At 48.3% G+C, this 23,338-nt stretch overlaps 1 protein-coding gene across 1 annotated transcript in view; it reads right to left on the bottom strand.

The window, feature by feature from the left end:
• Positions 1–18,186, bottom strand: part of LOC101076540 (retinoic acid receptor beta-like) — a 67,151-nt gene extending 48,965 nt beyond the window's left edge. The window contains exon 1 of the mRNA XM_029844583.1: positions 18,057–18,186. The gene's annotated coding sequence lies outside the window, so the exon portion shown is untranslated. The remainder of the gene's footprint in view (positions 1–18,056) is intronic.
• Between the last annotated feature and the right edge of the window lie 5,152 nt (positions 18,187–23,338).

The raw sequence follows: 23,338 nt of genomic DNA, 5'->3' as shown, positions 1-23,338 counted from the left end.
CAGGAGCTGCGTTATTAATACTAATGAAGAATCTGGTCAGTGAATTTAAGAGACATGAAGTTCCTTGAACCTCAACCCCCCCTCCTCAGTGGGATGGTCAACATCTGGAGGACAAACGTTCCAGAGATTTTTAAATGCATCATAAAATCAATTTAACCCAAAAGCACAAAAATGATCTCACCAACATGTCAACAGTCTTTTACTGCAGATTCAGGCTCCACATCAGCAGAATCTCTCTCTCTCTCTCTCTCTCACACACACACACACACACACACACACACACACACACACACACACACACACACACACACACACTCACACACACTTTGGGGAAATTAAAGCAATGTTAGAGTAGCTCGCTGAGCCGACTGTGACTAACATTTATGCTCAGACAGCATCTGTTTATTATCAGAGTATTAGCAACGATGGTAATAATAAGGTTTATAAAAGCAGCGTCTGATTCTGTGGCTCCATTTCCCAAACTCAGACCTGTTTTTTTCCGTTAATCCCCTGCAGGATCCACAAACAACACAAAGATCCTTGTTTATTCCATGTTTGTGCTGGCTTTTTTAGGGATTCTTCTGGATGTTTTGCATCTCTACGCGAGGCTCTTTTGTCCCTGCGGCTGCTAAACAACAACCAGGTTCCTTTACAAATATTTTATATGCAAATGATGACGGGATAAATAAGAAACACTTAACAGGACAAAGTTAATAATGAGATTATTTTTAGAGGGAATGCTGATAAAGTTTGAAAAGTTTAAGGTTTAAATATTTATGAATGTAAAACTGTTATTTATGACAGCTTTGTAATATTTATTTTTAGGGCTTTAGACTCTTTAATTGAGCCGTTGTCAGCGTGGGAGCTGGTTTACGTCCTATTTTGGGACATAACGGCGCTCATTAAGATGGATGCACAGACAGCAGGAAAGACTACAAACAAATCCTGGAAGCCAATATTCCTGCACAGGAACTTTCAGCAGGAACCATTCGTCCCTCTCCAGAGGAACAGGAACTCCATGTTGCAGAGATGAAGAGCTTTTTAAGGTTCCACCTGCCTGCAGCTGTGGACGATACTGCATTCTTCTATCTGTGAGAGCGCTTGTGCTCTGAGACAGACAGAGAACGATCAGGTCTTTGTGAGAACATCTGGCACAGATGAAATGATCAGATTTGACTGGAACATCAGTACAGCGGAGGAGATGCACAGAATGTATAGATCCCACTAATCTGAGGGGCTCCAATCAGAGGAGAAATAATTGTTTGACAACTCCCGTGAAAAGCAGCTGAAATGCTGCAAGGTGATTTTATTGACCAGGAGAGAGAGGGATGTGGCCACTGCACTGATGACATTAGTCAAGACATTTGCAAAGTGAATCCCAGCCAGCAGAGGGATGTTTTAGTTCCGTTGTTTTTTTGTTTTTATTTGGATTGATGATGGAATTCAGAGGGAGGGGTCTATGCTCGTTACTGCCTCTCGCCACTAGGGGGCGACCATCATGATTTGGGTGCATGTGTTCATGATAATTCTCCTGCTTTACTACTCCGATCTAACATTTTTTAGATGCAGTTTGTGATTCTGAACTTCACAAATGTGTCTGTTACATCTGGAGTCAGTCAGCCTCAGATCCATGTCAGGAAGTGCAAAATGCAGATGTTCTACAAGCCGAACAGCTGTTCCACGTCATTTATTTCAATAATACATTTAAACAAATTCAAGGTCAACTTTAACAACAACATCTGTGGACTATTCGCATTGAGAGTCATGCAGGAAACGCGAGTGAAAAAGTCCGTCCTCCAATGCTCCTGCAGGAGACCCCATGTTCACACATCTTTGTTGCAGTAACGACATTAGTGGTAATCATGCAGCACATCCGTCAAACCGAGTGAAAAGCTCCCGGATCAACGACACCCTCGCTGCTCCCCTTTAAACAGATGTCACGCCAGTTATCTAAATACGTGCAGGATGTCCTCAGTTCATTAGAATTATTTGCTTCATGATAATTCCATCTGTCTCTCTTGGTTCTTTGAGTTTGTTGAGTCATTTTCATGCCTCATTTATGATCTGCAGGCAGCTGCAAAGCCCCCGAAAATCCCCTCATTCTGTCAGCGAGTGACTCACCGACTCGACAGCACACTTCATTTGGTGATCATCGCGGCCATCATTATAGGCCAAACAAACAAGCGCCGCAGTGAAATGGATTAGATATGCAGGGAAAACTGGGCCAAGTGGGGGTGGGGGGCGCTGTGATGAAGCAAAACAGCAAACGGAGAACAGGGGAAACGTCCTCTGAAGATGTCAGCATGGAGGAATTAGAGGCAAAGACAAGTCCATCGGTTCTGATTCTGCATGGAGACGAAGACAACAGGAAGTGGTTCAGATCAACGGCTCCTGTGAGGGAGGAAGAACTGCCATCAAGCACGGAAAAGCACAGGGTCGCCCAACTGTCACGCCTCTCCTCGTCTCCCTCCGTCTCCGTCTTTCATGTCGTTTGCTTCCTTTCCGTCCTCGTTTCCTCTGATGCCAGAAGGGCGCAATTCACGCAGGAGCTGTGAGGAGAGCGGCACCAGAGCGAGCGGCACAACAACACAACGAGCAGGCGGCAGAAGGAGATTAACATACAACAGATGAGAGAAAAGGAGCTGCATTCATCAGAGGCTCGGGTTTTACAGCAGCCGACAAGCTACAGACACACCCATCCTCCACGCCGGGCCGGTGGCGGCGGCGTGATCAACACGCTGGTTTTGTAAAGATTTTTACACAGGCAAACCTCGGTTACCAAAACTGATTACAGGAAGCAGCTCAGCCTCAGGCTGTCCGGCTGCCTGGTCCGTAAACTTTCATTCTGGTTTTCTTGCGTTATAAACCCTATTTTCACTGATCAGCTCCGACCAGAACGCGTGCTGGTCACTTCCTGCCCGCAGCATCAGTTACGTTTCTGCCTCAGACATTAAGCTCATCGTGTGCGTCACTTCAGGGTCAATTCTAAAGTTTAAATCTCTCATTTCCAACCATTCTAAGCAGAAGCACGTCGGAGCGGTTGGGATGTCACATCATGATTATTTGATCAGCTCATGTCGACAAAAATCACATCAAAGACATGAAAGCACGATGTTGCCTCCAGGTGAGAGAATAGTTTTAATAATTCACAATAAAGCTGCATTAAACAAGAAAAACAAACACACTTTGCTGTTCAAATCTGGAATGTGGATCTCTGCTCAGTGCACACCCTGCCGGTGGTGGAGGGGGCGAAGAAGAAGAAGAGGAGGCAGCAGCAGAAGGAGCCTCTGAAGGATGAGCGGCGCAGGTGAAGCATGCAAATGTTGCGGGAAGCAAACAGCTTCATCGCTCTGGTTTTTGTCCAGGAATCTGGCGCGTGCAGCTCCGCCGCTCCAGCCCACTGACTCATAATCCATGTCGTCTTTCATTTAGCGGCTACAGCAGTTGGCTTATTGCGATATGGAAATAAGAGCTGATCAAAGCTCTCCTCCCCTGGATGAGCTCCTCATCCGTCTCTCCGAGGACTCCCAGTCTGCCAAGAGCCGCAGCTCCTAATACAGACGTTTCAGCCCTACCAGCCGCCGTCATTAAAATTTCATCCTGACACTCGTACGTTCCTGCGAGCCCAGCAGGCTCCGCTGCACCCACCTGACTCAGGCTGGCTCCTCCTGACGGAGCAGAGATGGTGGATTTAGGACGGCTGAGTGGGAGAGTGAAGGTCTGAATCACCGATCACAGATGGCAGCATCCACTCCTGACAAGGTGCTGCTGCTGTTTACACCAGGAGAGAGAGGATGGATGGATGGACTGGTCAGACTGGGACAACCTCAGCAGTCCAGGTGAAGGTCCCACACCTGCAGTTCATCCTTCAATAACTGTTTTATCTAAATTTCGACCACAATGATGCTCTTTTGTGGCAGCAGCTGCTGCAGAATTTCTTTTTTAGAAGGCATCAAAATTCTGAAGAGACCGACTGTTTTAACAACTAAATCCTGCGGCAGCAAAAACTCACAATTCCCTTTTCAACAGTTTTCACCGTCGTTGTTGTTGGGGGGGGGGGGGGGGGGGGTCTGCTTTGATTAAAACTACCTCTATGCAAATTGTGTGTGTGTGTGTGTGGGGGGGGGGGTCAGCACTGCTACACCCTTGTGATTGTATTTCCATCTTTGCCCCTGTAGTTCTTCAGGCATTCGGGCGCCGCTGCTCCTATTGTCATTCAGCAGCAGTGTCAGGACGGGGGTGGGGGGGGTATCGGGGGGATGTGTCATCTGCCAAAACTGTGTTCTAGTACGATTCAGCCCGTTTAACCAACTTGACTGGAAACAATTGATTTTGTCCATTTTCACAGAGAGCAGCAGGAGGCTGAAGCAGTGGAGGGGCCTGAGAAAAAGAACGTTAAAGAAAGAAAGCTCTGTCCCCCCAACCCAGCCAGGTGTGTGTGTGTGTGTGTGCGTGCGTGTGTGTGTGAGATCAGTCAGACCATCAGAACCACCTGGTTCACAGGAAGAGCTGTGAGGGGTGGACTCGGGACAAGAAGATCTCTACAGGTCTCTACAGTAGATCCTGCGGATCCCAGGACGTCAGGTTGTTGCAGACAATCAGAGCCATGACCCACCCAGCCGAGCGAACCGGGTCACAACCCGCAACCAGAACCGGCTCTGGAACTGGGTTTTCGCTTCACAAACGGTGGAGTAAACTCAGCGACCACAGACCTCAGAAAGGTCGCCGAAACGTCATTTATAAAGTAGCGCCGCGGCGCCATTCAACATCACGCGCACGAGGCGGGGGAGCGATACTCATTATGAGTCGCGTCAGAGCGGCGAGAGAATCAATGCAACATGAAACGTTCCGGGAGGAAAATGATGAACGCGCCTCCTGGAGACATCTATACAGCCCAGCGAGTGACGGCGACGCCGTCGATGCTCCATCAGCAGCAGCCGTGCGCTCGCTGCGCTGCCCGATTTAATCTGCATGAGCACTGATGGCGCTCCATTGTGCAATCCTTCATTAAATGGCAATAACAGGTTATCTGGTAATGATTTCCCCTCCTGTAAATGGATGTTTCTTTGTCCGGCGAAGGTCTCTCTGGAATAACATCCACACAATGCCGGGCATTGTCCTGCAGGGTGGAGGCGCGCCATTGCGTACGAAGCGTTGATGTTTTTAAAGAGCATGTGGGAGCGCGTGACTGATTTGTGGGGTCTGCGTGGAAAAGCAAACAGAAAACAAAGATGTGAACTTCCTCGGTCAACTGGGCCGTCTGCACAGTCATGAGATCTTTGTGACCTTGAGCACCGAGTCAGTGTTTCCAGGTCAGCGGCCAAACACCCGCTTGACACCGTTAGCGCGCCAGAACGTGTTTTCTTTGACCCACAAGCATATTTTCTGACAGGTGTCAGAAACTTTTTCTTCTCATTATAGATCCAAAAGTATGAAAGACTCATTTTTCCTGTCAAAACAGCACAGTTATTATAAATTTTAACTACTAATCGCTTTAGCTGAAACATTTTATTTAGCAATGAAAGACCAAAACAGGAGAAGTTGTGAACAAAAAGAAGAGATTTCCTTTAGTTCGTTGCTGCTTTGGCTCTGATAAAGTGAGCAGCACTGAGAAGTGAAGTCAAGCGCGGCTCCAGCTCTTGATGGTGGGATAATCAGCCTCCAATCCCTCTCCTCTTTGATAGAGACCTGCGGCCCCGGGGCCTTGATCCAGTCTAAGAACACTCATTAAAACTGCAGCCGAGTCCAGTCGGGCTCCAGCACATCACGTCCTTCTCAAACTCCAGCTGGAGAGGGTCCACGGGGACCCCAGCCGAGATTATGCGTTTGATTCAGCGCTGCTTTGTCCTGCTAAACGACCTTAAACTTTGTGTCTTTTATTGTGAAGGGAAATGATTGTGATGTTGTAAATCTTTGAAATCCACCAACATCTTCCCGCCAGCCTTTAAACAACAAACAGGACACGTGGTGCTGAATTTGTTCTGCTCTTCTATTCTGGCTCCATAAGCAACAAACTGAAGGTTCTGAAGAAGCTGCCGTGATAATAACCTCCACAGTAAATGTTCTTAACTACATTCTACCACATTTGAATTAAACAGCCCAATTTCCTGTTTCGATGATCCACCGCGACTCATCGGCTACGCTAAACAGGATCACTCGGAATAAAACCCATGGAGAAAGGACCGGTTTACCCGGAGCTCGTTTGTGCTCTCATATTCATGCGTTGCAGCGGACGACAGGAGCACGAGGTCCAGCTGAGCGCTGGATCTTCAGCAGCAGCCGGGATCCCGTCTGCAGCCCCATCCGCTCCTTAGCTGCAGCAGCTGCAGCTGCAGCTTACGTCCCACTAGAATATTATGAAACTGACCTCATTTCCCAGGCTCGCTGCAGGCTGCGATATGGCTCCTTTGTACTTTTCATTTTAGTCTAAATAATTGATTCAGCCCTGCTTTCCCACAAAATACCAGCCAGTGATGGACCCGGAGCTCCCGCTGTGATAAATTCAAATGGATAAATATGTAATAGCTGTTGTCTCAACCTAGTCCCAAACTCTTCCAAAATCCAATTTCTGTTCATATTAGAGGAGCGCCGCATCCATCCATCCAGACAACTTCCAGTTTTATTTCAGTGATTCATAATTCAAGAAGAGAACCGATGCTCATGTTTCCGGACACGCTGGCCCGACCAGACTCCCTCACCCAGGCCCAAACGCAAACACCATCCAGAGCAGACAGACAGAGCACCTCGGGACTGTTCCACATTCTGTTTGACACCTCCGGTCTAGAACTGGAGCCCAGAGTGTGATGAAAGATTCAGAGCGGGATCCGGGCTGCGAGAGCGGCGGCTGCTCCTGTGATAAGGGCCCTCCTCCTCTAATTAAAGCCTGTAAGCCGCCGCTGGAGCAGCCTGCAGTGAGAAAGTGCTGGGACGGCTCTTTGAGGGAGCCGCTGAAATATTAAGACGCTGCTGACAAATGGAGGCTCAGGTGAGCGCTGGGCTGTCAGCCTCTCTCTCCCATCATGCCTTGCTGCGAGGGCTTACCGCTGAAGCAGGCCGAAGGGCTCTCAGCCGGGCTCGACACTTAAACAGCCACGCTGGGGTAAAACGGATCCTTTCCTGCCTCCATCACAGCAGAATCTTCCTGTTCAGCATAAAACCAGCCTGAACAGGTGGGAACGTTCGTGCAAAGATACAGGTCATCAAAAACTGATCTGAGATCTGCAAAGGACAGAACGCGGACACGCGTAATGAACGACCTTCCGTTTTATCAACGTATCAGGAGACACAACTCCAGGACTTTTGAAACCTGTTATTCTATTTTCAGCGTAATCACCCCATTAACTATTCATTAGTTCATTTTAGAGTCTGAGCCACAGGTCCAACAGCAGCTAATGCGCAGGCTGGCAACATTTCTACAAAGAAGGTCGGAGTCGCTGGAGGTTTGACGGCTGGGCCTCGTCCACGGTTCTCCAGGCTGAAGACATTAACTGAAGGCGTGATTAAGTCCACACATTAGCAGCGGCGTGAGCGAGCACGCGTGCGGCAGGCATAAGTGGCGTGGCAGCACCGTTAGCTCCAGGCTAATCCTGCTAATGCGCGCGTGGAAATAGGAGCGCGTTGTTGTTTTTGACCAAGGATTCAAACGGGGAACTTTCAAGGTCTTCGTTTTTACTGCTGAACTTTGTTGCTGACTTTAGTTTGCGGATCTCTAAAATAATCCATGTGTTTATCTTTCAGCTGCACATCATTCCGAGCCCGTTCGGAGTTCCCCCTGATGAAGAAATACTTCAGTTACACATGAAAAAGCTGCAGCCTCGGGGAGTTTCTGGATGCTTTTGCATTTTTTAGCTCTTTCAGGAGACAGAAGTCGGAGCCACTTGGAATATCTGCAGCTTTGTGAAACCATAAACTCATAAATCCTTTTGTTTGTATTTTGCTTCTTTTATTTTCTGTTTATTTTCCACCGTGCCCTCGATGTGTCAAGTGAGAAAATGTGCCCGGGTGAATCCAGTGAATACATTTCTGAGAACTCCTGGGAGGGATTGGAGGAACAAATTCCCGGGTGTGGAACAGCGGGAAATTTCTGTGAACTTGTGTCTACCTCCTGCTGAACTTCATCTCACTTATTTACTTTCATATTCAGCATCGAACATCTTAAACAAAAGCCTATTCGTCTATGCGCAGCCGGAATTACAGTTTTTCCAAAGTATTCCTCATTTTGCCACCTTAATATTAATGTACCCATGAAAAAAGGGACTAAATCTGTCACACCCCCCAACATCAACCCCAACACTTCTTTATTTCAGCCTCCATTAATCTCTTCCCCTCTTTCTCTGTCTCTTATCTCTTTTCCTTCACCACTGACCCGCGTTTCACTCCGGCTGGAAGATTCCCATTAACAGGAACTGAATCTTTACAGTCTTTGAAACTCTACTCGCCAGGCTCAGAAATTAGGCCGTTTAAAAAGGCTTCTAAAAACACTGTGTAGTCCAGAACGGAATGTCAGCGATGGCTTCCACATGTGCTGAAGGCAGATCAAAAGATTTTCCAACTGCAGGGAATCAAATCAGTTATGGTGGTTTATATGGAACCGTATTAAAAGTCCTGATAGGGAGTCCTGAGCTGTGGCTCAGGTGATCACAGGTGCGTGTGTGTGTGTGTGTGTGTGTGAGAGAGAGGGGGGGGGGGAGGGAGAGGGAGAGAGAGGGAGAGGGAGAGGGGGAGAGGGAGAGAGAGGGAGAGAGAGAGGGAGAGAGAGGGAGAGAGAGGGGGAGAGAGAGGGAGAGAGAGAGGGGGAGAGGGAGAGAGAGGGAGAGAGAGGGAGAGAGAGAGAGGGAGAGGGAGAGAGAGAGGGGGAGAGGGAGAGAGGTAGAGAGAGGGAGAGGGAGAGAGAGGGGGAGAGGGAGAGAGAGGGAGAGAGGTAGAGAGAGGGAGAGGGAGAGGGAGAGCAGCACAACTGCTGCTGCGATGAACACAAGTGTTCTCTAACAATGACTGAAGCTGCATGTTTTTCCTCCCTGAAGCCTCCTGAGGGAAAATTTGAGATGGAGCATCAGAACAAGATTGCAGCTGATAATCAGTCTGATAACGAACAATAAATGAGTCCAGAATTTTGTCCATTTATGACAGGTGTCGACAAAAGACATCACATAACTCCTGTACTGGTGTCTCTTCATTGGCTGCCCAAAAAATTTAGAATAATTTTTAAAATCTTCTTCTGACCTATGAGGTCCTCAGAGGCCAGCTCCATCCTACCTGGAGGAGCTAATGACGCCTTATATTCCCAATAGACCGCTCCGCTCTCAGAATGCTGGTCTACTTGCGGTTCCCAGAGTCTCTAGAGGTAGAATGGGGGGCCGAGCATTTAGCTACCAGTGCCCCCTGCTGCTGGGGTCCAGAAACATGATCACCTGACAGACCTCTGTCACCCCACTGGGTCATGGTCTCCTCTCCTCTCCTCTCCTCTCCTCTCCTCTCCTCTCCTCTCCTCTCCTCTCCTCTCCTCTCCTCTCTCTCTACCCAGCTCCCCCATCAGCAGGAGGGTCCCCCTACATGAGCCTGGTCCTGCTCAAGGTTTCTTCCTGTTAAAGGGGAGTTTTTCCTGCCACTGTTGCTTGTCTGGGGTCAGGCCCTGGGATTCTGGAAAGTGCCTAGATTGATTGATTATGTGAAATCTGAGTAGAGAGCATCAGAACTGGGTTGAAAATGAGCTTTGGAACTGTAATTGTTGCCAAATTTATTTTAGTGTTTTATTTTAGTCAGACGTCTCTGAAGCCGTGAGGAAAAGTGCAGTTAAACACCGGGAATGAGACACAGTCCTACTGTTTATATCAGAGCTGAGAGACAGAGCAGGATGCTGAAACAAATCTGTGGCTGGCATCTTGGAAATGTATCAATTACTGAGATTTAATCCTTGACAGGAGCGATCCCTCCTCCTGCTATTGATCCAGTGTGACAGTTCTGCTCGTACTGAAGGATCCAGGCGGACAGCCGCCTGTTCCAGACACCTCCGGGGTGTCATCCATCTCCCAGCCTGCGTCTCTGAGCAAACCCAACACTTTAATGCTTATTTAAATGGGACAGCGGTCATCAGTCAAGACAAACGGCCCATTCAGGCCAGCATATCTCCAGCAGCAGCAACAAAAGAGGAACGGCAGCAGCGACAGAGGAGGAGCAGCAACAACAGATCAGCTGCAGCAACAACAACAGAGCAGCAACAACAACAGAGCAGCAACAACAACAGAGCAGCTGCAACAACAGAGCAGCAACAACAGAGCAGCAACAGTGACAGCAGCAGCAAAAGAGCAGCAGCAGCAGAAACAACAACAGGGGAGCAGCATCAGCAGAGGAGCAGCAACAACAGATCAGCTGCAGCAACAACAACAGAGCAGCAACAACAACAGAGCAGCAACAACAGAGCAGCAACAACAACAGAGCAGCAACAACAGAGCAGCAACAACAACAGAGCAGCAACAACAACAGAGCAGCAACAACAGATCAGCAACAACAACAGAGCAGCAACAACAGAGAAGCAGTAACAGCAGCAGCAAAAGAGCAGCAGCAGCAGAAACAACAACAGGGGAGCAGCATCAGCAGAGGAGCAGCAACAACAGATCAGCTGCAGCAACAACAACAGAGCAGCAACAACAACAGAGCAGCAACAACAGAGCAGCAACAACAACAGAGCAGCAACAGAGCAGCAACAACAGAGCAGCAACAACAACAGAGCAGCAACAACAGAGCAGCAACAACAACAGAGCAGCAACAACAGAGCAGCAACAACAACAGAGCAGCAACAACAGAGCAGCAACAGTGACAGCAGCAGCAAAAGAGCAGCAGCAGCAGAAACAACAACAGGGGAGCAGCATCAGCAGAGGAGCAACAACAACAACAGAGCAGCAAAAGAGCAGCAGCAGCAGAAACAACAACAGAGGAGCGGCAGCAGAGGAGCAGAACTGACACTGACCTCCTGGAAATACTGTCGATCAGATGGGCAACAGGAAACACCCAACTGTTGCATCTACAGCACAAACACAAACATCCTGGACATTTGCATAAAAACTAATTTAACTGATTTCAAGAGGAAAATCCCAGTTGAGGGTCCAGTAGAGTTCAGATCTGATCTGGTCTGCAGGCTATGAAAGACGAGGAGCCCTGGTCAAACCGAGAACCATGAGCCTGCGAGCTGCCTCACACTGACAGAATCTACTCAGCTTCCGGTTTAAGAGTCGACGGTCGAGACTCGATACAGACTTTTATATTGTAAAATGCTTAAACTGCTACAAGTTTGTCACGCAGGACCCAGATGTTGCATCGAGCTGTCATCAGATATTACGAAAGGAGGAAAATCAGTGATGCTCAGTTTCTGACTTTGAGTGTGTGTGTGTGTGCGTGTGTGTGTGTGTGTGTGTGTGTGTGTGTGTGTGTGTGTGTGTGTGTGTGTTTGCTTTTTTTGGAGGCTTTAAAAACTGCAGTCTGGGCAATGCTTTAACGCTGATGGAGCAACGGTTAAAATGTAAAGAGAACTGGCTGAAAAGCTAAGGTACATCATCGGAGACACGCTGGGTCTGCTGCGTTCTGGTGTCTTCCAGGTTCTTCACCAACGCAGCCATGCTAATGCTAACACTTATTCAATCTGGTGAATTGATGCTAGCGGTCGCTGGTCTCAATGAGGACATTCTTGTAGAGGTCACACATCAATCGCCCAACAGAACCGGTTTCATTTCCTTTCCCTGCTGCAGTAACAAAGAGGAATGGACGAGCGTGTGGACGAAAAGGCCAGCAGGGTCCCAGCGAGTGCAACTGGGAAAGGGGAACGTGGAACTTAGTCAATGTCCAACGGTGGAGCGCTCCTCCTAAAGAGGACCGCTGGACACGTCACCGATATCAGCAGAAAGCAAAAGAACCCTGAAATTACAAGAACGGAAGATTATTAACTGTCTACATCTGATTTCTTTCTCTTATTCTGGCACTGAAATATTGAATCCTGATTTTTAAAAAAGGCCATGGGACAGTTTTAGCAGAACAGGCTGTGGTGGGATTTCTGAGCTGGAGCTGTGAAAATGCCATCACTGGTGTGAGTGACTGATCTCAGACCAGCTCTGAATGTGGTGAATCAAAGTGTCTTCAGCAAAGCATGCTGGGTATGAAGCCCGGGAGCACATACCAGCTATGACAAATGCAGCTTTGGTGGATACAAATTGAATTATTCCGACTCAGAGGCATTGGACTGGATGAGGAAAAGATCATTGGTTTGTGTTCTGCTGTCCATCCTTCATGCTGAGCGACAATGACAACAGCAAAGGCGAAGCAGAGGTCACCATCCATCATCATGCGCCACGTGAAATTCATCAGCATTTTTGTCTGCCTGTTTGTTTGTTTGCACGCGCGCGGCAGAGGAAATTAGAAGGACGGAGCGGGAGGAGGTTTATTTCAATCCTGGCCTGATCAATGTACGACAGGCGGAGGGGAGAAAAATCAAAGAATGAGGAACAAGGTCAGGAGGAGAGAGAGAGCGAGAGAGAAGCAAAATAGTGTGGATTCTATGTCAAAGTCAGTGTGCAAAGGCGCAGCTCAGATGTCCAGTTAGCTGGATTACTTAAGCCTAACGTATATTTTAATTTCAAACCATAAAAAGCAGTCCTTTAAATATCTCTGTCCCGATACCTCTGAGGGAGCATCGTGTTAGCATTGATGCTAATCAATACATCCAAACAAAAATGCCTCCCAGTAGGAGGTTACATCATCGACGAACAAACGTTTTAGCATCAGTTATTTTCACGATGACCTACAGTAGCAGCTAGAGAAGGTGAACTAAAGGAATGAGCCGTGATCACCGTCAAAGCGTGTTGGTAACTAACATTAAGCCCAGATAGTAACGAAGCCCTTTGTATTCAGATAGTTCAGGCACCGTCTCTTTTGTTGCTAAAGAGGTGGAAGTGAAGCTTTTCATATCCGAGCATCATTTGTGAGATTGTTGGGGCTCCGTGGAGGCCAGAAGCTTCAGCCAGGATTTTGCCTGCAAGACTCTGGTTCCGCCTCAGAGCTCAAGGCAGCCGAGTCCCAGGTGACCTGTGAGGTGTTTAAAGCAGCTCTGTGGGCCTGCAGACGTGACCAGACCAGGTCAGGGGCCCCGGAACAGGCTGTGGATTCCATCAGCCTCCAGGCCCAAAGGAAAACAGGAGGAGAGGATGAAAAGAAGAGAGAGAAGAAGAGGAAGGAGAGAGGGGGAGAGGAGAAGGGGGCCAGCTGGTGTGTCTAGAGAGCCTCAAGAATCATCCATCTATCCTTTATCTCACCTGAGAATATCAGGTCATCACAGGTGAAACGTCATGGACTGGTTCTGCTGCTGAAGGCCTCGAGAACCTTCATGTCTGGTTGACACCGTGTTTAACAGGACGATCCCACTTTACGCCTCACAAACCTTCTGAGAACAGACGACTCCTCCGACATGGAAATATTATGTTAAGCGGTTTATTAATGAAGACAGAAGATCAGTCAGAGGGTGGCGTCGGCACATTAACCCCAACGTGAGCCAGAAAAAGATCCAACAAATCCAAGATTCACACAGAGGAAACAAAGAATTTAGCTTTTCAGAGTTTAGAATTTTAGCCCAGACTCATTCTTCTAATGAGTCTAATGCAGATGTGGAAGGACGGAGGAGCCTGAGGACAGAACCGTGGCCTCCTTCTGAACCCCATTTTGCCAACTTCCCTAAAATAACCTTTGGAATGTCGTGCACGTGATGCATAAATTACCGACAGTTAAAACACCAGGGTGATCCCTGCTCCCTCCCCTTGTCTTCATTGAGGACTTTCAGGAACATTTTCAATGGCTCTGGCTCCCAAAGCTGAGAATCTGAGGGGATTTTCACACCCCCTCACCTATTATCACTGTCGTCTTTGGGGAGCAGGGGTGGGGGGGGGGGGGTTGGGGGGGCGGCGTGGTGCCAGGGACTCCCCTCTCACCAGACGCAGCCAATGGGTACAAACGTTTGGCATGGTAAGCAGCCACTCTGGCAGCCGATGGACTCTGAAGGTTCAGGGAGAGGTGACTCATCACTCACCGATGGTAAACACACAAACACGCGTGTTCACAGCTGCAGGCTGCAGACGCAAACGCCAAAACGCCGCCACCAGCTGCAGCCCCGTATGTGTCATGGAGGGAGGACACTGCCTGCTCTTGGAGCCAGGGTGCAGAAACACGAGCTTTCGCTGGTGCGGAGACTCCCGCCTGAGCCGGGCTGTGCAGTTAGCCTGCTAGCAGGACTATAACGCATCCGCGAGAGATGTTTCATCGTCCTTGAAGATGAGTCCAAGGAGAGTTTGAGGCTGCAGCCCGAGAACGACGCAGTCAAAAACCTTCAGAAAAACTTCTGCGATGTTTTTACTCTCTGGCACAAGAACGCGACAACAATCGGGATGAGGATTCTCCTGTTCTGGGAGTCGGACCTGGGGTCGACCCGCTTTGATACGTCTGAGGAGCCAATTCAGGCCGTAACAGGTGACTCGTCCGTTCGCGTGAGCAGCGTATTGGACAACGCAGAGGACTTCCTGCATGCGGACATTTACACTTTTGCTACATGTTACTTCTGTGGCAGAAGAACCAAAACATTGACCACTCACTCTCGAACATGGTTATGGACGCTATAGCTGCTGGAGATGTAGACGTGGGACATCAAGGGACACTTACACTCAACCTCAAACGTCACGTTGCTTTGGTGTTGCCTCTTTGCTGCCCCCACAGACCCCCCAGTGGTACTGCAGAGCGAACAGCAGGAGGAACCTGTCCTGAACTTGGACATGGTCTAAATTTTCAACCCTCTGCTCTCAGATGAGAGTTGACCTTGTCGGTGGTTCCTCCCCAGCAGTAAATGCCGTGACCTCCGTGTTAGAGTGGATGAATGTGCCACAGTCTCAGTTAACCAGGAGGATTATTCAGATGAGTCATTTGCATTGCAAATGCAAGTATTGAAAGCAGGCTAACATGCCCTTCAAATAACTTCTGCTGTGGAAGAAAAAAGCCCTCCCACTTCTCCTCCCTGCTAAAATAGTTATAAGGAGGACATGAAAGAGTCTGAACATCACCATCAAGCCCAGTTTGAGTCAACTGGGCTCCTCTGGGACACAGCAGACGGTGTCAGGATCATTTCATGGACACTTTTTTTTCCAGGGAATTCAACATGTGATTAGTTGATTCTGTTGCTCCCACTGGCTCACTTCTTTAAAGTAGCGATGGTTTCTGCATGTTCTCAGCCGCTGACAGAGCTTCAGAATTAACAACCTCCTCAGGAAACACGCCATGAGAAATAGTCTTCTTAAAGCTGTCCCAGAAGCTGGAAAGTTCTTTGTTTTTCATGCTGTTTACTAAAAATGTCTGAAGCATTTCTGAAGCCTGAACACAACGGGTAGCTGCAGGAGCCCTGATTTCATCTCCATCGCAAACAAAACCAGTCGGCCAGAAGCTGTGAAGATTGTTAGCTTATTGCTAATGATGACGCTAGCAGAGGCATCTGAGCAGCGCGCTGTGACCTCCTCGGGCCAGAAGCGAGCAGGAATCCAGAGCCAGCAGTCGTTCCCCCAGCATGGACTTCATTATCCTCGGTGAGAGCCTGAAAACGTGCGCACCCCTGCAGCTCCAGCCCAAAGCGGCCAAAACTCTGCTTTGGTTACCGTTCAGACCTGCAGCATCAAACTTCTCAATGGTTCCTCTCATCTTTCTGATTTGTTGGAGTTCTGTCCTTCTGTCTGGAAGCTCCTGAGTGAGTTCCAGGAACTGAGAAACTGAAACCAGGAGCTCGTTCAGGTTAAATTATTCAACCCTTCAGAATATTGTGTTTCGGCAAAGATGCAGCGTCGGTCATCGCTAACCAAGTTTTCTAAATGGCCTTTTGTGTGAGCGAAGGTGAAGAGGAAGACGCCGGCCTCTTCTCCGGTTAATGAAGTGCCGCTTTTCCAGCAGCTGACATCAGTATGCTGCTTCAGCTCAGTCCTCCACCCAAGCAGATATCTTTCATTCATTATTGATGTTGTGTGAGAGCAGCTTTCCCCTGAAGGCACACCAGGATTCCCAGAGCCAGAATCGGCATCAAAGGCTTCTCTATAATCTCGTCTTCTCTTTTCCCACCCCTCCGCTCCCTCGCTCGCCACATTACACGGTCCATCGTATTCATTCGCCGTACAGTACGTGTTTAATTATGCCGTCACTTGTAGATAATACGATAGCAGGAGCGGAACAACGCCGTCTATTTCTGCTTTTCCAAATTAAGAACTCAGTTTCCATGCACGAGAACACTGAAGACTAGAACACAGAACCCACGTTCTTCATCTCCCGTAGGAACCTGCAGCGGCGGACACCAGTAAGCACAGGTTTGACTGGGAGGACTGGTGCAACCATGTGGCAGCAGAATTCTGATTCAAACAGGTGACCTTCTGACCCCAAAGTCCCATAAAACACTGGATATAAATAATACTGGGACAGAGAGGGTAAATGGACTGGTTCTACTGGGACAGATAATTTTAATTTTTTTTAAGAGTTTTTTTGCCTTTAACTTAAATGTTCAGGATGAAGAATTTTACTGGACCCTGACAACAAACCAGCAGCTGTGAAGAATCAGAGAAAAAGCAAAAGGGTATGAAAACGTTCCGGTCCATCCAGAACCCCGACCGGAGGATTTAAGAGCTCTAAATGAGACTGCAGGCTAGAATTTTGCTCTTTATCATGAGCAGCTCTGGAACCTGTTCTGGTTCTGTGGGTGAGGCAGGCGACCTCAGTGGCGCCGGTGTGACCCGCCTGAGCCATCAGACATTAGCAGAGATCCCTGAGAGCATTTTGCCACCTACTGTCTGACGGCGGTAATCACATGACCATGGGTGTCTCACGCGTGCACGGAATCGTGGGCAAGTGTGTGGCTGAAGGTAGAAAAGAGTCAAAAATGCAGACAAAGACAAAACTGGAGTAAATGGTGAGAAAATGAAAATGTATGGCATCATTAAACTGCTTTGATTCAGGCACAAGGCTCAACATGAAAGAGCAAAAGAAACAGTGGAGTTGCTGATGGAATTAAGCCCATTATTAATGTAGGCTTACTCCAGGCTAGAGCATCTCTGAGCCTCCTCCTTTGATATCTCCCAAAGTCATTAATATTGTATCGTGTAGCTGAAGTCTTAATCACCACATCCAGCGTGGAAAAGCACTTTCCCCCCAGATTTCTCACAGAAACAAGCAGAGCTTCTAAAAAAAATCATTTCAGCCCGAGCTGCCACTGACTTTGAAATCCCAACTGACAGCCTGTCATTCTGTCATGGGAGGGGGGGCGTTTCCCCATCTCTGCTGCCATTCCACAGAGGACAATGCTGTGGCGCGCATACAAGTGGGTTAATTAAAAGATTCGTAAGTCAATCAGAGAATATTAACATATTGGAGTGTGGCTGCAGTGAGCGGAGGTTCGGAGGCAGGAAAAAACATCAAAGGGTTTAAAGTGCAGGCATGAAAGGCATAAATGAGCTTTGAAAAGAAGCGGCGCTGCCGCAGCCTGCAGCCTCTCACTGCCTCCCAGGTCCCGCCACCATGACGACAACCGGATCGGTCTCTTCACAGAGGTGTGATATTGTTTTCTATTCCATCTTCCTCTGTCCTGTGGGTCAGTGGTTGAAAACTTGAATTTTTTTGTGTTCACCATCAGACGTATTTACACCAAAGGGACGCGAAAGCACCGTTGTTTTGTCAGGTCCATGCAGAGGTGAGCAAGAATTCTGCACCTGAGCTCAGTTTGGAATCAGCCCGGTTTGGGGTCAACAGGTCGCACATGTGCCGCCCTCATCGGCGTCTTCAGCCAACAGTCAGCGGACAAAAGCAGCAGCGCAGGGGAGGTTTTGTCTGTCTGCAGCTTCCAGACGCACCAACAACACAGCCTCTCACGCAGCGCCACACGCACGCCTCCCGTTGTGTCCCACTTCACCTGACGCCGCACATGCCAGAACCGAGCCGCGACAAGTTTCCTTCCACTTTCTCACATCTTTGTTTGCGCCACAGATGGTTCACCCGGACAAACTTACCCGCATCCCGCAGCGGCTCCTGACATCTTAATTCTCCGGCTCGTATCCGCGGTTAAAGCTCCGGAAGCGACCCCTCTGCCGGAGATCGAGTCGCGGTCCTCTCCTCTCGGGGAGGGGAGGTGAAGTCCTTTTGGCACAGGGTACCCGACCCGTCGGCGCGCCGCTGCTGCGCGCAAAACACGGAGCTTTCCTTCCAACGGGCGCGCGTTCGCCGCGCGAGAACATGGGGTCTGAACCCCGCGTGCAAGGAGCGCTCGTCAAACTGACACCGTTAACCACGTGACACGAGCTCGCCCCCGCACAGCAGGGTTCACGCGAGACGGACCGAACTCTGCCCCGCGGAAGCGTTTGCGACAGAAAAGTGGGAATTTAACGACAGGTGGCGTCAAGTCAACACGTGACTCGAAGTTCACTATTCAGCGATTGAACCTGAATTTCTAAGTCTGAACTTGTCCTGATGCTCACTGGTGTTTGTCAGGATTGACAGTCAGTAACAGTGAGGAACACGATATTTTAAACCTACACTTTCTGATCAATGTTGGTATTTGATGAGTTTTTCACTGGTTGGTTTATTTGGGGGCCACAGAACCATGAATCCACCTGGAGGAGGATCAAACTCCACCTGTAGCTTCAGATAGTTGAGGATTCCAGTCAGTCGCTGAGTCTCAGTCCTCCACAACAGTATCGATTATCAACAACAGTATTGATCCTCAACAACAGTATCGATTATCAACAACAGTATCGATCCTCAACAACAGTATCGATCCTCCACAACAGGATCGATCCTCCACAACAGTATCGATTATCAACAACAGTATCGATCCTCAACAACAGTATCGATCCTCCACAACAGTATCGATTATCAACAATAGTATCGATCCTCCACAACAGTATCGATCCTCCACAACAGTATCGATTGTCAACAATAGTATCGATCCTCCACCACAGTATCGATCCTCCACAACAGTATCGATCCTCCACAACAGTATCGATTATCAACAACAGTATCGATCCTCAACCACAGGATCGATCATCAACAACAGTATCGATCCTCCACAACAGTATCGATCCTCAACAACAGTATCGATCATCAACAACAGTATCGATCCTCAACAACAGTATTGATCCTCCACAACAGTATCAATCCTCCACAACAGTATCGATCCTCCACAACAGTATTGATCCTCCACAACAGGATCGATCATCAACAACAGTATCGATCCTCCACAACAGTATTGATCCTCCACAACAGTATCGATTATCAACAATAGTATCGATCCTCCACAACAGTATCGATTATCAACAACAGTATCGATCCTCAACCACAGGATCGATCATCAACAACAGTATCGATCCTCCACAACAGTATCGATCCTCAACAACAGTATCGATCATCAACAAAAGTATCGATCATCAACAACAGTATCGATCCTCAACAACAGTATCAATCCTCCACAACAGTATCGATCCTCCACAACAGTATTGATCCTCCACAACAGGATCGATCATCAACAACAGTATTGATAATCAACAACCGTATCGTTCCTCCACAACAGTATCGATCATCAACAACAGTATCGATCATCAACAACAGTATCGATCATCAACAACAGTATCGATTTGTTTACCTGAAACCAGTTCCAGTTCCGTCCCAGTTAAAACACATGAAACAGGTGAACTCTGAACTCAGACAGTAAAACTATTGTAAAGCCACTCACTGGACGACGGAAGGCCGCTCTCACCAGAATCACCATAAGTCGGTCCGAATAATCAAACATCCGAGAGCAGGTACAAACCACCCAGACGTGGAGGGAGGGGGAGGTAATTGGCCACAGGTGAGGTTAAGTGGGTGGGAGGGAAATAAGAGCAGGAGGAAGTGGGCAAAAATGAAACGCTAAACTCAGTTAAAATAATCTCTGTCCAGTGTGTTGCTGTCCATCCCGTTTGAACCCTGATTGGAGGCTTTTACCAGGTTTGTGAGCTCCACTGAGCTCTGCAGCAGCCAGAGGAGCTGCTGTTAGATCACATCTGCTGACCCACTTACTGCAGGAGCTGTGCTGCAGAAGAAGCTGCTCCAGCTGTACAGCATGTTTCTGTCAGAGCCAGCCCCAAACACACACAGTCCCCTCTCACTGTCCTGCTGGCTGTTGGCATCACCCACGATCATCAGTGTCTTTCACACACTCCCTTTTCCCACAAATGATCCAACTTTGACTGAGAGGAGCCGCTGATTGCAGAAAGACTCCAAAACCCCTCTGAGCAAGAGTCTCTGAAAGCCTCAGAAGGAACAGAGCTGATTCGGTGGGTGAGAAGGTATCATGCAGAGGAATCTGTCCTGCTTCCCGCAGCAGCTGAACTCAGAACCCGATGCTTCAAGGATCCACTCGACTGAAAACATGATGTTCCTGATGTTCCAGATGTTTGAAGGGTGCATTACAACCAGTTTAAAGGTGTTTTCACCTGCTGTTGAAGCTTCAGTAAGGAGAAGCAGCTATGTTCTTTTCTACTGAAGAATTCTCAACTGAATTCATCTCAAGCTATTTCAGTTAAGATCCAATTTGTTTTTAAAAAAAAAAGAAGATTTTATGCAGGAATGAGCTTAAATACAATCTAATGTTTTAGGAAGTTTGGATAATTGCAGTCAGTCAAATTAGAGGAAACCTGTTAAAAATTATATAAGTAATTTGTACCAAAATAAAGGGCTTTCTTTGTTTTTGTGGCTGAGCAAACGTTCCTGAGTGCATGTTTATGAAACTAAAAGCTTAAAATTCATCCGTCTGTTTTATTAGTTTAGGAGCATCGTGACAAAACGACAGAAGAACATCAGATAAAAGCATAAAACAACTTTCAGAGGCCAACAGTGTCACAGGAAAAGGAGAAGATTGTTTCTGTACTTTCTGTCCATTATTCACCAACTTTCACACCAAATATTCAGGAGCTGTGAGCTGATGGGGTCACAGGTTCTCCACCCTTTGCTGATGAACACAGAGGGACCAGAACATCCTCCAACCTGAGGCCTCACCACAACTCTGCAGTAAAGAGTTTGTGTCGGGACAAAATCAAAGTGTCATCAGGAGCCAGTTAGAGTCACTTAGTCTCATACTCCTGCTGCTGCCGTGCTCTGATGCTCAGAACCTGAAGAGCAACGCTGCTGCCGTGCTCTGATATGACTGTTTGCCATCTTAATGCCACCCCCCCCTCCAAGCCCAAGACAGATTTAGTGGCAAAAGATGATGTCGTTATCAGCACCGGGCGCTGAGAGAGCATTCCTCTTCCTGAAGATTCTATCTGCAGCCTCCTCTGCAGACAGCAGGAGAAAAGAGAGCAATGGCGGCGGAGGGCCGGGAAACTCCTCTTTTTGACACCGTATCAACTGGGCGCTCCTTATCGCTCCCGCGTGCTGCTGAGCCAGACGATTGCCGGAGCGGTTTTATTCACACAGGCCCGACACTCAATAAGTCTCCCACACCCCCTCCCTCTGTTAGCTGTCAGCGCCACTGTAGCGACACAAGAGCCGGACGACGCAGATGAGCCGACCTACAGCAACAGATCGAAGTGAGCTGTGATCTAAAGAAAACCCACTCCTGACCTCGTTACTGAGGTAACAATTTGATTCCAGGCGGCAGCAAAGGAAGAACAATGAGTGTCTTTATTTAAAAGTGATCAACTCAATTACAACAAGTAGCTCACAGGTGAGGAAGACCTCAGCTTCTGCTCCTCCGCTCACCTCCGCTCTGTTCGTCTGCATTCACACATGAGGCCTGTGTGCTGCATAATGGTGCACGTGTGAAAGGGGCTGCAGGAGATTCTCCTCGTGCTCAAGGCTGCAGTCAGCTCAGAGGAAACACAGAAGCAGCTGAAGCTGGATGGGCAGTCCTGATGTCTTTCATCCCGATGTCTTATTCCAGATCTTATCGTCCTGGATCTGCTGTGGGGAACCTCAGCTGACCTCCTCGGGCACAGACTCAGACTTCATCACTTTGGTTATCGGCTTTTCTGGAAGTGATACCTAGATCTTCTCCTCTCCTAGACAGGAAGCGATGTCTGTCCCTCTGCTGATGTGAAACCAGGAGGACGTTTCTGCACTGGGAGGATAGATGCGCCCCGCTTCCACGCTGCTCAATCACCAACATAATTACACCATCTGGTTTTGCCGCATGCAGCCTCTGATGGAGGATTTCTCCGGACCAGGCTCGGCCTCTCTTCTACACTTTAAGTACTGTTGTCATCGCCGTTGGTTCATCAGCTTCTGGCCTTCCTCCTCCAGCTTCACACCGGCAGCACAGGCCTGTATGTTCTGCTGAAGAATGTTAGCGAGCGAGGCTTAATCTCTGTCATGTGTCAGCGTGACGGCTCAGCGTATGCTGCTCTAACAGTTCAGGATTATTGCAGTGGGCTCATCTCCTCACAGACACGTTTTTTATGTTCTCTCAACCACAGATCAGCTGTATCTGTTACTGAACATCGATATCGGAGGTGAAGCTACGGTGGGGATACGTGGCACCGCAGCCCAGAGCCTTTGAGGAGCTCCTCTGTCATCCAGCCTCTGGTCAATGTGTTGGAGCAACAAAATTGATATTGATCTTCTGCTTTGACAAAGTTTGATGGGAGGCAGAAAGGATGGATGCTCTTTAAAACCTTCCAGATTCAATAATATTCCAGACTGCCACAATACGGATCACCAGGTAGCTTATTAAGAAGTATCTGACTGACTCGACTCACTTCTTCCTGTTCTAAGTGATGATTCCAGGCCTGGAAGCTCCTCCACAGGTGCGACTTCCATGTTATTAACATGTTATCTCAGACACACTCCACGCAGATCAATGCCCACTTTGTCCCGAGGCCTGGGGGGGCTCTTACTCGCCATTGATTGTCAGAGGAAGTGGAGTTGGCAGGTCTGTGCCGGAGAAAGTAATGACTATTGAGCTGATGTGAGGGGATAAGCTGCAGCTCAGCCTGGCTTAGTGGACAGAAATACAGTGGAGGCGAGAGGGGCTGCAGAGGGCCCTGGTCCTGAGGAGACGTTCCTTTAGTTTATTGAGAACACGTGGAATGGATCACAACACTGTTTGTGGCTTTCACAGCACGACAAAGTGGAAAACAAACTTTCCCATCTGAAACCGCTGAACTGGTCAGGAGCCAACAGCAGGAAATTAAAATGAACAGCTGTTCTACGTCTCCTTCGGTGTAACGTTAGCAAAGAGGATCTCCTCGCAGAAGCTTCGTCAATGGAGCGTCTGCTGCCCCGGTTTTGCTCGTTTCCTAGTGACAGTGTCATCATC

This window comes from Takifugu rubripes, chromosome 12, assembly GCF_901000725.2.
Source record: "Takifugu rubripes chromosome 12, fTakRub1.2, whole genome shotgun sequence".
Classification (NCBI taxonomy): domain Eukaryota; kingdom Metazoa; phylum Chordata; class Actinopteri; order Tetraodontiformes; family Tetraodontidae; genus Takifugu; species Takifugu rubripes.
The sequence above is the reverse complement of the archived record's forward strand: the minus strand, read 5'-3'. Positions and strand labels throughout refer to the sequence as shown.